The sequence below is a fragment of the Amblyomma maculatum genome, chromosome 1 (genome assembly GCF_055883805.1).
Source record: "Amblyomma maculatum isolate TAMU_Amacu chromosome 1, ASM5588380v1, whole genome shotgun sequence".
In the NCBI taxonomy this organism is placed as follows: Eukaryota; Metazoa; Arthropoda; class Arachnida; order Ixodida; family Ixodidae; genus Amblyomma; species Amblyomma maculatum.
The window spans coordinates 360,785,852-360,800,670 of NC_139344.1; the positions used below are offsets into that span (position 1 = coordinate 360,785,852).

At 45.6% G+C, this 14,819-nt stretch overlaps 1 pseudogene; it reads left to right on the plus strand.

Moving 5' to 3' along the window:
* The window catches only part of LOC146207929 (uncharacterized), a 50,479-nt pseudogene extending 36,389 nt beyond the window's left edge, over nucleotides 1-14,090 (plus strand).
* The last annotated feature ends 729 nt before the right edge of the window (nucleotides 14,091-14,819 follow it).

Consider the following 14,819-nt stretch of genomic DNA (forward strand, 5'->3'; position numbering starts at 1 on the left):
GACTCTTGAGAGTTCCTTGGACTGCCAGAAGATCAAATCAGTCGATATTGTCGACCATAAACCCTGACTGCTCATGGGAGGGTCAAATTCTAAAGTTAAAGCTCAGCTACTTTGGTCACCTGATGAGAAGAGAGGAGTCGCTGGAGAAAGATTTGATGTTGGGAAAGGTTGAGGGTCGCCGGAGAAGGGGTAGGCAGCGAACGCGATGGTTAGATGGCATCCTCGAGGCACTGCAGATGAAGTTACGTGATGTTAGGAAGATAGTGAGAGACCGGAAAGCGTGGCGTGACATGGTCCATAGAGTCACAAAGAGTCGGACACGACTGAATGACTGAACTGGTTAGATGGCATCCTCGAGGCACTGCAGATGAAGTTATGTGACGTTAGGAAGATAGTGAGAGACCGGAAAGCGTGGCGTGACATGGTCCATAGGATCACGATCACGCCCGGTATTCTCGTATCTGGTGCGCTTATTAGGACTTATTTGCTGATTACATAGATAATTCCAAAAATGGTAGGGAGAACTAGCGAAAAAATAACGGGAGGCAGCTGGTCATCTGCATCTTCATCGAAATTCCGCTTGTCGTGGAAAGATATCGTCGCCCGATATTCTCGTATCTGGTGCGCTTATTAGGACTTATTTGCTGATTGCATAGATAATTCCAAAAGTGATAGGGAGAACTAGCAAAAAAAGAACGGGAGGCAGCTGGTCATCTGAATCTTCATCGAAATTCCGCTTGTCGTAAAAAGATATCGTCGCCCGGTATTCACGTATCTGGTGCGCTTATTAGGACTTATTTGCTGATTACATAGATAATTCCAAAAGTGGTAGGGACACGACTGAACGACTGAACTGAACTGATTAAGTATTACAAGAAACCAACCAGTTCTTTAGAACGACTGCGCTGCCTGTGTTGGAGGGCAGACCTACACCTCCGTGCCATCAGAATTATTCACATATTGCGCATCACGTAAATCAGGAGGGGACAGGGAAGTCGTGGAATGAGCTGAGAGTGCAACACCTCAATCTCCGGTGTTCTTTCATGCACTGCATTGCTCCACATTCCTGCATGGAAGCGGTTACACTCCGCAACATTCTCCAGCCGAAATCATATCAGAAATTTACGGATTCAGTTTCTGCATCAGAACTTATCAGGGGGTAACATAGGCCGTGAAAATTTACAAAACTTCCCGGTTATTATTGTATGATGTGTTTTGTACCTTCTGCTATGAAGTAACCCGTCATAAATACTCATCGAACTAGCCGCTAGAAAAAAGCTGCCAAAATTATCGTTTTCGCTTCGTTTCTGCTTCGTACTCTTTCCGGGGCTTATCTTCGCATATGAATATGGACAAGATAGTCAAAGTAGCCGAGGACTTCTATACAGATCTCTACAGTAGCCAAAGTAGTCAGGACCGTATTGAGATTGGCGGTAATGAAAAGCAGTCAGACGTTCCACCAGTGACGAAGGACGAGGTCAAGAAAGCATTAGAAACTATGAAAACGGGGGAAAGGAGCTGGAGAGGGTCAGATAACTATAGATTTGTTGAAGGAAGGGGGGGGGGGGGGGGTTATAGTGCTAGAAAAACTGACCACCTTGTATACGCAGTGCCTGGTGTCATCGACGGTACCGGAACAATGGAAGAATGCAACATTATCCTCATTCATAAGAAAGGGGACGCTAAGGACCTTAAACATTACAGACCAATCAGCTTACTGTCTGTTACATATAAGGTATTTACTAAGGTAATCGCTAATAGAATCAGGACAACCTTAGATGGCAATCAAGCAAAGGACCAAGCAGGTTTTCGGAAACGGTACTCTACTGTCGATCATATCCATACCATCAACCAGGTGATAGAAAAATGCTCGGAATATAACCAGCTTTTATACATAGCCTTCATTGATTACGAAAAAGCATTTGACTCAGTAGAAACCTCGCCGGTGATGCAGGCATTGCGAAATCAGGGGGTAGACGAGCCGTACGTGAAAGTTCTGGAAGATATACATAGCGGCTGCACAGCAACCATAGTTCTGCACAAAGAATGTAACAAAATTCCCATAAAGAAAGGTGTTAGGCAAGAAGACACGATCTTCCCAATACTATTCACAGCTTGTTTAGAGGAAGTATTCAGAGACTTGAAATGGGAGCAGTTAGGGATAAGGGTAGATGGAGAATACCTCAGTAATCTGCGATTGGCTGATGACATTATGACATTAGATTATGACTGGCAGCTTACCGGTATCGCTCAAGAGAAAAGTATACAACAGTTGCATCTTACCTGTACTCACCTATGGGGCTGAAACGTGGAGGCTAATCAAGAGGGTTCTACTTAACTTGAGAACAACACAGAGAGCTAGGGAACGAAATATGGTAGGGGTAACATTAAGAGATAGGAAGCGTGCAGATTGGGTCAGATAAATAACTCAAGTTACTGACATTCTAGTGGAAATCAAGAAGAAATGGGCATGGAAGGGACACGTAGTGCGAAAAAGGGATAACCGATGGTTCCTTAGGGTAACGAACTGGATTCCAAGGGAAGTAAAGCGTAGCAGGGTGCGGCAGAAAGTTAGGTAGGCGGATAAGGTTAAGAAGTTCGCAGGGGGCAAGCGGATGCAGCTAGCACAGAACCGGGTTAATTGGAGAAATATGGAAGAGGTCTTCGCCCTGCACTGGGTATAGTCAGGCTGTTGATGGTGATAATGATGATGAGTATGGTCAACTGAGTGGTTGCAGGCAAGTTTAGGGGCTCCTTCTCCCTAAATTTTCTCCCTGTTTTCTCCCTGCGCCAAACCTGGGAGAAAACAGAAAAGGAAAAAAGAAGAGAACAGAAGCGATAAAAATGACGGGTCACAGATTTTCTGAAGCCAGCTCACTTTTAGGCAAGGAAATGGAAGGTGTATTAACTCATTTATTTTGCAATGTAACGATCTGTGCAGCTTCCACAATATCACAAGTTAGCTTATCTATATTCTTGGTGACGACCGAGCATTTATCCAAAAATATGCGGGCGCTTGCACACTTTGCAATGCAAATATAGGTTACTGCCAGTATATGTCCTTCGTGTTGTTTTTTCGCCCACGAAGCATTTCGTTTAGGCACCTACCGGATTGTCTTACATGTTGCTTGCCACAAGAAAGCGGAATGCTATACACAATGCCCTCAATGCATTTAACAAATCTTTTCCTGGGACGGATGGTACACTGCTGCTTTTTAGACTAGTGTGCGGAGGGCAGAGATCGTTTGCATTACACAGATTTAGCTTACCGTGATCCGCGATCCGCCACCGTGACTCTCTACCGCGCATGGACGGGGCGCTCAAGCTGATTGGTCCCGATGCGGTAGGTCTGTGTGCCGACATCTACCAACATCCAGCATGTGGCGCCATCTATCGGTGTCAAGGGGGGTCTGGGCATGCGCACTGAAACGCGCGGTGGCGGATCACGGTAACGGTTCGCGAACCCCGGTAAGCTAAAACTCTCTAGTTTCTCTGGGGAGAGCGTTCATCTTTTTCCCTATATTCTTAAAATTGTGCGAGACAATGGACGTAAGGAATGACAGCCAACTTGCTCTTCATTTTTTCTATGGTGTCACGTTGTTGTTTTTTTCCCGGAGTTTCCTTTTGAGCATGTTTTCGGCGAATGAAACCACGAAAACCTTAGGATACTCTGCTTCGAGGAACTTTGCGAGTTGCTCATGAAAGCTAGAGGTGCATTAGGGGGGGAGGGGGGGGGGCATGACTTTTCAAGGGCGTTTTTTCATGGGAGAGGCTTATAATGGCTCGCTTTACGAATTTGTAATGTGCTGATGTATATGGTAGAAGTGGTTTGTTGACGCTAGGTCAATAGCACCACCCCTTTTAATCGCTTCTGTTTTCTTCTTTTTCCCTTTTCTGTTTTCTATTCGGTTTGGAGCATGCGCTACTTCTGCTCAGGTTTCTTTCGCCATGGTTGGTTTTGGGTTTATTTGTCAGCCTGAAGTTAGCACCTGTGGTGTGTATTCTCATTTGTCCATCGTCCTGTCCTTGCCTTCTCTTACGGTGTAGGTTTTTTCTGGCGTTTTGTTGACAAAAATGTTCAATTCACGAAGAGTTTCTCAGTATATGTTAAGTAATGTGGCAGAAAGCTTCCTTGCTGGTAACTCCAGACCAAAGCGAACGTTTCTCGCTACCGCCCGTGCCTCTCATTCGCGCTTTAAGCCATCTTGTTAAGACCATAAAGTGTGCAAAACTTGGTAGGGATGTTGTTCGTAGTCCCTAGATGCGTGCTAACGAGTAACTGACCAGAGAATCATTAACAGGTTTAACGGTGCCATGGGGATATAGCACGATTTCTGCAAGTATCAACTGCAGAAGCAATTACTTCAGGGACTCTTGCGCAAATTATCGAACGTAGGGAAAAAGTCGATGTAGTTTTCTTTTCGTAATATTTAAATCCTTTGAAGTAGTGTTGATATGTAGCTCAGTGCATAAAATGTACGAAGGTCTGCTTGGGTTTATTTTCTTGGCAACTGTCCTGGTGCCCCGATGCGGTGGCTCAGTGGCGCTCAACTGCTGCGCCAGGGGATACGGCGTTGATCGCGGCCGCGTTTACCACGGATCAATGCAGGCGAAACGCAAGGCGTCCTTTTAATTGTATCGCCCAAAATCAGTTACACGGTAAATAATCGGCCTCAGTCCAACTTATCTGCACCCTCAACTACGGCCTCCCTCATAAACTGAGTTGCTTTGTGACGTTAAACTCCGTAAATGTAACCATAAACCACTCTTTCTTTTTTTACTTGGACACAGAGGGACAAAAGAAGCTTTGCGGGAAAACACGGGCAAGCAGCGGCACTATTCTGATCCAAACAACTGAAAGAATCGAATAAAGCCTCATGTTCTTGGCTTAAGGTACGTATGCGCGGCAAAGTAATAAAACATACACGCGTGATAGCACTGCGTCTTTTCATGACGCGGAGATGTGCTCGGGTCGCTCAGCGAGAAAATAATGAGGTAGGCGCGGGAACGAGCAAGAACCCGGGTTATCGGGCCACTGCCTCCCTAGGGCTTCCTCCGTCCCATATACCCGGCGAGGAATGAAGACCGCTGCAGAAAATGGCTAAGCCGCGCGCGCTTGCGAAGACAGCATGTCGCGCTCCCGCTGCTTATCTTGGCGCCTGCCCAACGACTTCCATACGCCTCGGGCCTACCATGCTCGGGCCCTACGCTAAAGGGCGCGAAAATCAAGACAGATACACCTGCGGCTAACTAGAGCTATCCACACGCGAAAAGAAAGTTCCAACAGTGACTGGCCGGGGCTTCTTCCCGTTACGATGCACCGAAGCCGTGGGCAGTGGGGTCGAAATATTGCTGGCCATTCACGGTACGGCCGGCGATCATTTTCGCTCCACCTATTAGGGCCTGCGCAGGGCCCGATGGGCCCATGGTCTCGGTTATGTTTGCTTTCTTATCCTCTCGCATAGGCCCTGTAATGCGAAATTCGAAGCCTAATAGGAAGGATTGGGTTTGTATTAGGAACGCAGTATATATCAATTTATGAAAACAGCAATTGGGAGCGGCTCCGAGCAGTTTACCGGCTACTTGTGGGAAGCCGCTGTGAAAAAAAAATAAATAAAAATGTGTACTGCTTGGTGGAACGCTGCAAGGGCCAGGCGCATTTCAGCGCCCCCTTCGCCTTCACAGCGGGAAGCAACAGGTTGCCCTGCTGTAGCATTTAATCGCACGCGCGGAGGGGGGGAGACAGGAGAAAACGAGAATCAACCATATGTATTGAAAGTAACAGAGATGGAATGGTATGCCGCGTTCTTCGTGTGTTCTGTGAAAGTCTCAAGCATTTATATTTCCCCTCACAAATTTGCAATAATGTACGTAGCCTGCGGCCTAATTGCAAAAAGTTGCAGACTTATATTTGCAATGAATTGGTGGATGCACTGTGCAGAAAAGCGTATTTTTTGCCTTCAAATCTTTGTTAAAGCATTAAATTTACAGCAGCATTAGTGTCATATCTCCGAAGGTATTGCACTTATAATCGAACCCCTAGCTAGTATTAGAGGCTCTTCTAATACACTATACAATACAAATAAGACGTTAATAGCGCATTTATGATGAACTATGTCAGGTGTTTTTCGTATTTTAAGTAAATGTCTCTCGATGTAAAGTAAAACTCTTAACATTTTCTATTTACAGTGCAAACAGGTTCAAAATGTTAACTCCAGCGAATTCTATTAATTTTCCTCCTGCACATTGCGCAGAATAAAATTATTCACATACCACTGTTCACTCGTCTGGTGCAGTGTACGATTCTTATCGCCATGTGGTGAGCAGTGTTGTCAGTAGTTGGTAATAATGAGCGCTCATAGCCTACAGCAGTGCACTGAAGTACAAGGAGAACGATACTGATCGTTCTGCTGTGACGTGCGCAGTTAGCCGCTGTGTCGCTTTCCAAAAAAAAAAGAATTTCTAAAAACAAATTTTTAGCATCTCTGCTGTACACAATACAACGCGCATGTAACCCTCTGAGGGTTGTCTAAAGGCGTCGAGCGGGGTGTTTCGTAGTGGGTATTACACCAAACTATCCTCGTATTCCCTGCAAGAAGTGTAGTGCTCAAAAACTGCCCCGATTCGGACACTGCAGTTCGAACAGAAGATCCATGGTTACTCTCGCATAGCTCAAGAGCTGTGTGGGCGAGCCTGCCAAAGTTTATACTAGCAATCACTTGGGCCGGGTTCTCGACACAGCCTAGTCTAACCATTTTCTCTAGAAAATCTGGCTATACGCCATCGCAACGTGGATAACATGTGGTGTGCGTGGGGATTCAATCGCATTGTCCGCAGCTGCAGTAATTTGAAATCGCTACGACAACATGTAACGTTGCATTGGGTCATCAGCAGCAGTGCACCGTCAGCCTAAAGGATGCAGTTGGTCTGTGGTGTGACACAACAAGACCGTACAAGGACAGTGAAACAGTATCTAGCGGTCACTGATTTCATGCGCTCCCTGTGGTACTACTTCAGGCCGCTATAAATACATGGCTGTTTTGATTTGAAAACATTTCTTGCCTCTTGAGTGACGAGCGCACAATGTGTCGGTAGAGTATGTCACGATCTGTCTACCATTAATGAAAAAACAAACGTGTGCGCTCCAGGAATAACCACCGTCCTTAGGTTCCTCGGCCAAGTGCAAAAATCTCTACTCTTCGCCGACTTCCTGAGAACGAGTCTGTAATTCTCGTTGACCAGCGTAAAGACGCCAGAGGGAGCTAAGGAAAAGGACAATAGCGGGAGTAACGAAAGAAAAGATGGACAGAATAAAATATTAAAAAGCTGTCCCCGAATGTAGGGTACCGATGGCAATCAAAGCGCCTCCAAATCTGCCCAAGAAAAATCGAAAACAATACAACCGCATTAAAAGTTCACATAAACGGACACATGGCGTGGCCCACCGAGGTTGACACAAAAGACCAAAGCAAAGTCGTCTCGTGCTGCTCCCGCTGGAGAGCCGAATATAAGCCTCGAGCCTCAAATTAGCCTTATTTGCCCACTAGCTGGCTGCGCATTTTAACGTCAATTCATTAAAAGTGTGAACTAAGTTGCAGACATGGGAAAAGTGACGAACGCCGAACGAGCTCATATCGGAATCACAGGCTCGGTAGTCGCAATGATTTCCCATTTCCGCGTGTAAGGAGGCTTACATGCACTCTTGTAATTTTTTATATGTGATTCACTTCTTAATTTTTACCCGAATTTCCAGAATACAGAATTAGGTAGACAGCGAGGCAAACCTTTCTGCTGCTTTTATAAAAAATGCCTATCCAGATATTTTTGGTGACCGTTAGTTGATGATCAACATAAATGAACGGAACTTCCAGTGCAATTTTTGATGCTCGAAAACATTTTGGTGGCAGCAGGAATGATAGCTTTTTTTTTTTTTTTTTTTTTATGCTCAACGCTGACGTGTCCCATATGACGACTCTCGTATTTTTGTATGCGTTCCGGACTGCACAAGTGGAAAACGCCTCGAAGATGCCGAGTGTATGCGTGCCATACAGACCACATACACGGTAGAACTAAACGCACATAAAGTCTGTGTGATGGCAAACAGACTTTCAAATCATATGGAGACAAGAGAAAAAAAGATCGAAGCCATATCGAAACCATATCGAAAGTATAGAGATTTCAACATACTGTCCATCTCATACGGACTGTGTATTCCCCTAATTCAGTATGCACGGCAGACGCGAAACAATTCGGTTTCCTTTTGGGGTGTGGGCTCCTAAAGTGATTCTCGCATATGCCACCACTTAGTCTAAACTCAGGTACCTGCGTGTGGAGGAATACCTATACCTATAATAAAATAGAAGCAATTAATGTTTCACTATATCTCTTAAAGCCCCTCAATATCTCAGACATTGCGTCTCCATCTAGTAGAAGTAACGTGAACCACAAACCTCTCGTCATTATTAGGCAGGAACGGTCTGTAACTGTCTGTTGATTGCATGGCGATGGAAGCACAGCAAAGTTATTTTAGGCAACACAGTAACAACGTTTTGCTGCGTGGGAGAATACTGACCGCTTTCGGCCCTTCGTTCGCTCAGGCTTTTTGAAGCTGTAGTTGCACTTCTTTCAAATGTTTGCTTGCTTTTCAAATTGGAATGCCCGAAAAAGGAAGCTGCTTGGAAGTGCTAGAAATCGCTCTCAAACTGAAGCTCAGAGGTTACCACATAATTAAGCAATGACTAATTACGGACGCTCAGTCAAGGTGGCAGTTTTACTACCTTGCAGAGTACTTAGCAGATGTTCGACTTAAGAAACGGACGGCATAGTGCTGATTGAGGAGCCACAAGCGAATTATTGTCCGCATCGTCTAGAACAGACCATAACTGCTGACAGAAACAATGCAAATAGGATGCAGAAATTGTGGCTAGTAGAGGAAAGGATTTTGACAAAGTTGCTCCGGATGCCAGTGAATTCCCGTTTATTTATTTATTTATTTATTTATTTATTTATTTATTTATTTATTTATTTATTTATTTATTTATTTATTTATTTATTTATTTATTTATTTATTTATTTATTTATTTATTTATTTATTTATTTATTTATTTATTTATTTATTTATTTATTTATTTATTTGATCATACTGCAGACCCAGTGAAGGGTCCTGGCAGGAGGGGCAACAATTCCAAAAGAAAACAGAAAAGCATAAAGTGCAAAAACATGAACATAAAATTTACACAAGTATAAACAAGACAGCAAATCAATGTCCCAACGAATAATTAATGTTATGGATTGCTTTTCACGACTGTCAGCTTAAGATGGTAGTAATCAGTGCTAAACCAATGCATGTAGAAGATGAAAAAGTACACTGACCAGTGATCTACATAAATACGTCTAGACCAGGAGCTCTGGAAATGCTCATTTTTATTCAGTGGTGAAGTTTTTATAATCTAAGTTTCTTTCTTTTGCTTGTAATAAGGTTGCACGATGATAATCAGTCCAGCCGCATATCTTTCTTCGGTCGCTTGAAGTTTTCTATTATTAGATGCCGCAAGACGCCTCCCGTTAATTTTCTGAGGCATCTTCAATGAGTCGATGAAAGTGCAGTACAAGCATAAAAAGCAATGTACTGCTACAAAGTAGATTATTAGACCAATCCCATGAATACGATCTTAACATTTTTTACCCTTTCCCACACTTGTCGAAATGTTGTTATCAAAAGCGCATTCTAATTGTTACGTATGACATCATTAACTTCTGATTGCAGGCGCAAGATATCAATTAAAATCGATATTTTGCGACGCATCGTAATAACAAACACTATACACAACACGTTCGTAACAACATATGAAAATATGGGGGTATTTTTGCAATATTCATAGTCATGTCCAAGAAAAGTTGACTTGTATACTACAGAAAGAACGTGCACGATATTCACTCTCTTTGTGTGATGGTTGAAACGAAGTATAACAAATGCAGATACATAGTTGTCGGTAGTTACGCCCTCGAGAGTTTTGCTCGCAAGGCCAGGGATCAGCTCGTGCGCATGATCACTACTGACGTGCCGGGCATATAAACGCCGTTCGCCTTCGGCATACAGAGCCAACTCCAGCGAAATGCGTCCGATGCCTTCCCCTGCGCCTATTCCGATTCAAGCGATAAATGCCTCTTCTCTAACCGCAAAGACAATGGCGTGGAAACCATTGCGCGCTGAAGTCACGGTGGTCTTTTCCCTCCGCCACTCAGCATTAACTTCTCCCAATCACTACAAAAAAAAAAGAAGAAAGCCCAGAACAAGAAAACTTCCCACCTCCAAAATGCCGGCGCTATCAGAAAATGCGCGGTCAGCGTTCATATCGCATATTCCAAATCCGTTTTGGGGTGCGAAGCCGGCGGAAAGGTCATCTCTGGGGCGTGCTCTGAACCATAAAGCGCTCGGGAGTCTGCCGCTGCCTTGGCGTTTCTCCATTTTGACCCCTCGCCCGATTCCCACCTCCTCTCTTTTTTCCCGCCTTCCCTAACCGTCTTCCAATACCTCCTACGCGATCCCCACGCGCCCTTTTTCAGCCTCCGATATCCCGCTAGCGCAAGGCCGCAACGGCCGTTAAAATGGGAAGGCGCTACTCTCTCTCTCAACAGCGAGGGGGCAGGGGACGTGTAACCTGAGCAGCTCGATTTTGAAGGGGGGGAGCGCACATTTGACTCGCCTTTATTTATGTTCGCCGACAGCACCTGATAGCCGCCAGACAAATGTCCTTCCTTCCGCTGTTGGCGATCGCAGATCGATGAGGCGGCGCTATGCCGTCGCCGTTCGCTTTTCCGGAACTATGTGTGAAAACTTGACAAAGAAGACCAGGGGGTTCCTGCTTCGCGTCGCTGCGGTGGACGCTCGAGTGCACGTTGTTCACTTTCCACACCACTGCGTTTACACTCGAATTGTTCGCGGCACGCAGGTTTCTGCTGAACCGTTTCACGGAGTATATAACGGTCGACTGTATCAAGGCGCTGAGTTTGGTTGGATATAGTCAGGGTCGTTCCTTTGCGCTCATTTGTCATCAGCGTTCTGTGCCGTAGAATGGCCTGGTATTGTCTTACGGCAACTTCTCTTGTTCATTTGTTGAGGCTTATAGCACTACATTGCTTTTTTTATTGCAATTTCACCTGCTGTTACAAAAAAAATGTGCTTTTGTGTCCCTCACTATTGTTTGAGATGACCCCGCAAGTATGTACTCAAAATATGAACTACTCTTTAGGAAGAACAGTCGTCAACATAGAGAACATAATGACATACTTTACGCGCGTCTAATTCCGGGCGTGCTGCGAGCTGTGATAACGCCGTAGAAAATCTGTTTCGGGGCGCATACTGAGTGGTAACCGTATTTGATTTGTCTGGTATGACATGCCCTTTTCGCTCTCGTCTTCTCTACGGCAAAGTAGTACCGACTCAAAATCTCTATGCTGTTAATGTAGGGCAGATAATATAAAATGGGCCAGATGGCAATATGTCTACTTTTAATCCACACTGCTGCGATCAAGGAGGGATACTAAACGGCAGTTTAAGCTAGCTGATGCATAGCAGTATTTGAAATACAAGACGACATAGAGAGAAATTTGAATAGAAAAGCAGGAAGGTTAACTAGGTGATGCCCAGTAGGCTACCCTACATCTGGGGAGGGGAAAAAAGGAACAAAAAGGAAAGGAAGAGCGCCAAGGATGTCACATGTCCAGAGATATAATAGTGAAATGGGGTAGAGAGCGTACACTTAAAGTCTTGAACTCAACCCCGAGTCCTTTAAAAACTTAAGGAGCGCCTTCACTGATTTCCTTTGTGATGAAGGAGTCATCCAAGGGCCCAGAATCTTAGCTTCAGTAAGAGCGTGAGATTCCAAGCGGCGGAGTGTAGCAGCCAGGAAGGCACACTCATGCTCAAACTTAGGGCAGTCACAAAGTATGTGCGCAATAGTTTCAACATACCAGCACTGCTCACACGTTGCAGAGTCTACCACCCCGATGAGATGAGAATAAGCGTTTATAAACGCCACTCCTAGCCACAGGCGACACAAAATTGTAGAATCACAGCGGGGGAGGTCGAATAGTACCTGCAGTTGAAGTAACTGGTGAAAGTGGTGCGAGCGGGACGTCCAGCCTCCAGGCATAGACCATGATTATCTAGTCACGTTTCGGGCGATCAGTCGAAGGTGCCTTGCTGCGTCGGCTCTTGTCAATGGTATCTCGACAATGTTTGTTGTATCGTGAGCCGATCGAGCAGCATCGTCAGCTAAGTTGTTGCCAATAATTCCGCTATGGCCTGATATCCACTGGTAAATTATTTCGCGACTCCCTTGTAATGCCTGGTGGTGCCGATGTCGAACCTCCGCTACAAGTTGCTCATAGTCGCCATGGCTCAAGACCATTCGAAGACATTTTAGGGAAGGTTTTGGAATCACAGAACGCAGCCTATTTTTGAGGAGCTTGTTTAGAGATATAGCTCACAGCACCACGAACTGCGACCAGTTCTGCTCCTGTAGATATAGTCTTGTGCGAAATTACATGGTAAATGTTTTGCTTGTCTCGCAGGAACGACAGCGCATGCAGAACTAAAAGAGTTTACCGAGTCATCTGTATAGACGTGAATACGGTCCTAATAGTCATTGTGTAGCATAACCAGCGTCAATTGTTGAAGGAGTGACGTTGATAAGTTCTATTTCTTCGATATCCCCGGAATAGCAAGACGCACACATGGGAGCTGCAGACACCACAATGGCGATGGAGGTCATGATGCCGGAGTGAACTGTTTTGGGATAGGAGACTAGTGCGTTTCTATAATTTTCGCAAATGCAGAATGTAGTCTCTGCAGAGGCATCTACCAAGACGACGCTGTGAAACCCGTGAAATTTGTCGTATGTGCAATCGCAAAGAGTCTAGAGGAACATACAAAAAACTTGCTGAAACACAAGGAGGAAACCAAACATACTGCTCAGTACACTTATCATCAGTCATTAATATGTTAACGGTTGAATAATACCAAATTTGCGGGTGCAGCGTTAATATACAAGCGCAGTATCTGCATGCAGTCATCATTAATTTTATCATTATGCGTCTTTTACATGACGCTTATTTATTCAGCTTCTTCACTGTGGTCGTATCACGCTGTCATCCTGATAGCGCCCCGACTGCTAACACGTGACGTCTACGTCACCCATTCCGAGTGTACTTATATCGCTCCTTCCCATGAATAAAGGGCTTTTGTTATCGGACCGCCAGCCTGCCTACATGGTGGCAGCGGTGGGGAGTCCTGCCATGGGAGTTCGTAGGCGTGGATCTGTTTCATTATGGCAGCCGGAAGTTCGCCGTCATGGTTGACTTCTATTCCTTTTTCTTCGAAGTCCGAGAGTTTCGCCACACCACGTCTCATGCGCTCAAGACTTGGTGTGCACAAGTTTTTTCGGTGCATGGGCTGCCACAGAAACTGTATAGTGACAACGGGACCCTCTTCAGTAGCTCAGATTTCAAATATTTTTTAAAGAAAACTAGACATTGTTTATGTCACGTCAAGTTCATATCACCCGCGTTCTAATGGCATGGAGGAAAGAGCTGTTCAGGAGGCTAAGAAACTGCTCAAGAAGTGCTCCTTTCGCACACTAGATTTTTAAATTGCTCTGCTTGAGTGGCGTAATAACCCCAGGGACCCGGTTCTCAAGTCTCCGGTGCAGAGGCTCATGGGGCGGCAGACCCGGACCCTCCTGCCGGTACCAACAGCTCACCTGGAGCCAGAGGTCATACCTAGCAAGGATGTCCACGACCGTCTTCGGGCGATCCGGCGTCGGAAAAAGGTCCACTACGACCGCAGCGCCAGGGAACTTTCCCCGCTGACGCCGGGACAACGCGTAACGACGTACGATACTCTCCAGAGAACCTGGTCTCCAGCTATTGTTCTAAAGCCAGCCGCAACTCCAAGATCTACGATTGTGAAGACTGAAGATGGCCGTGAAATCCGTCGCACAAGAGAGCACCTACGAGAGGCAGCACCCCAACCGGAGCCAGAACCAACCTCGCAGGGGCCTTCAGAAGCCGACCTACAGCCTGGGTAACAGCAGTTACGCAGGAGCACAAGATTGCGTCGGGAACCCTGTCGATACCCGTTGCCCGATGAAACGTCTAGACTTTCTCATCGTTAAAGGGGAGATGTGGCCATATCACGCTGTCATCCTGATAGCGCCCCGACTGCTAACACGTGACGTCTACGTCACCCATTCCGAGTGTACTTATATCGCTCCTTCCCATGAATAAAGGGCTTTTGTTATCGGACCGCAGGCCTGCCTACATTCACAGGAGCCCTAACCAAAAGTGTTCACATAATTCTGGTCTCGACAGTGGCATCGTCGGAACAAAAACTGTGCTCATCGTGTGACAGGGCCTTTGGTGAGAGTATATCAGGCGTATTCCGTTGAACGAGTGGCCGTATATAAACGATTAATTCCTGGTAATTATTGGAGCCTCATATCGGAAATTCTACCCGAGCCTACCAAGTTAATCGCGTTTCTGGTCACTTGTACTCATTTTAGGTGCATCCGTTATGGCTACTAATCGAAGCTGGTGATGGTGACTTGTCAGCGTATGCGTGCCCGGCCGTTCTGCGCTGTGGCTTGGAATACTCCTCCGTACGTCGCGATGCAAGTCCTCGGCATGGACGGACTTTCAGGTCGCACCATCCAGCCCTACTGTTAACATGATTTGCCACGTTGTAGAATTAAGGTGATGCAATTCGGCCGGTGCAACGTTCCTGCTACATCTGAACGATTTATGCATTCGCATTTGCG